Genomic DNA, 1,523 nt, shown 5'->3' on the forward strand with positions numbered 1-1,523 from the left:
TATGTTATTTTTTTTTGTTACAAAACATAATTATGTTAGTTAAAAAAAACAAGTTAAGGGATAAGAAGTAGAAAATCTCCCTATTTTTTAACAAAGAATTATTATGTTAATTTAGTTAAATGTATATAAGATTACTAAGTGATCTTTTTTTATCAGCAAAAATTACTAAATGATCTAACTTGATTGATTGAATTGAGTGTGCAAATTACAAATTATCGTAAATCTTTTTGTATCTAATTTAATTCCTGCAAACAAAAAAAAATACTACTCTATATAAAAATCGGGTTGGACCGAGATGAGGTTCGTCATTTATTGGTCAATCTAAAAATAAGAAAAATGAGGTTCGTCGTTTATTCAGGGTCCCCATTCCAAGATGATAATAAATGAATATGCAGTTCGCAGTTCATGAATCATGAGGATTCAGGACCATCTCACCCTGTTCGCATTGCTGTTTCAGTTTTGTGCTTCTTAGAAGATGTGAAAAAGTGAAAACAAATTAAGTACATGTTTTTGATATATGTTACGGTGCCTATTCTAACACAAATTAAGTATCGTTGAATTAACACAAACAATTATTTTAATCTCACTAGTTGAAATATTATATCAAACAGCCATCATATTAGATGTCACAGTGTCATAGATTTAATTAAAAATATTAATATCAATAAAAATTTAAATTAAATCTTAACTATCAAGAAACGACATTATAACCCTTGAAAATATTATTTTAATAATTTTTGCCCAAAGATTTAACAAGTTGGTAAAAAAAATAAATCTCTTGTCATTTAATACCTCGACCATTGTCTAAGCTTCAACAAATAATGAACACTCATACTTATTGGAAAAATGCTAACAATACGTTTATTGAAATTTACAAAAATTATAAGTAAAACTCATCAGATAAGAAATAAAACTTATAAAAAATTATAATTTTTAGTAAATTTTACAATAATGGAGTAGCTCATTATAAAAAATATCTTTACAAGGCTATGTTTTTTTTTAACGTTAAATCATGCATTTTATAAGGCTATGCTAAATAATGGAGTTTGTTTTTTCCCCCTTCCCCGTATAAATAAATAATTCCTATATTTTTTGAGCAAATATTTCCTATATTATTAAGAGTAAAAATAAATAAAAAAAACTTACGGAGTTGGATCGGGCATAGAAGCGCACAGTAGAGAGAAACCAAACCAAAGCGTACACCCTCTTCTCTCCCACTCCCAATAAAAACCCGAACCCTCGCTCGCACCACTGCGTTCATCATCGTGAAAAAGGTACGCATGCCGTTTCTTTCCATCGTTCATCAATTTTTTTTTTCACTTTCGAAAGGTACGCACCATGTCAAGGTTCTTCATTTCGCGGCTAGTTTCTCGCATTTTCAATCGAATACTCTCACGGGAATCGTTAAATTCGATTTTCCTCGACGTTTTCTGTTGTCTCTCTTGATTATCACCTGTGGATTATGTGCATTTAAATATTCAGAACTTCACATTTAGCATTTTCAACCGCGAAAACCTTAATCA

General features: G+C 29.5%; 1 protein-coding gene across 3 annotated transcripts in view; it reads left to right on the plus strand.

Annotated features, from left to right (window-relative positions):
* Positions 1 to 1,523, plus strand: part of LOC102666889 (uncharacterized) — a 7,381-nt gene that overhangs the window by 3,614 nt on the left and 2,244 nt on the right. The gene's annotated exons all lie outside the window — the stretch shown is intronic.

The sequence above is a fragment of the Glycine max genome, chromosome 8, assembly GCF_000004515.6.
Source record: "Glycine max cultivar Williams 82 chromosome 8, Glycine_max_v4.0, whole genome shotgun sequence".
NCBI classification, from domain to species: Eukaryota; Viridiplantae; Streptophyta; class Magnoliopsida; order Fabales; family Fabaceae; genus Glycine; species Glycine max.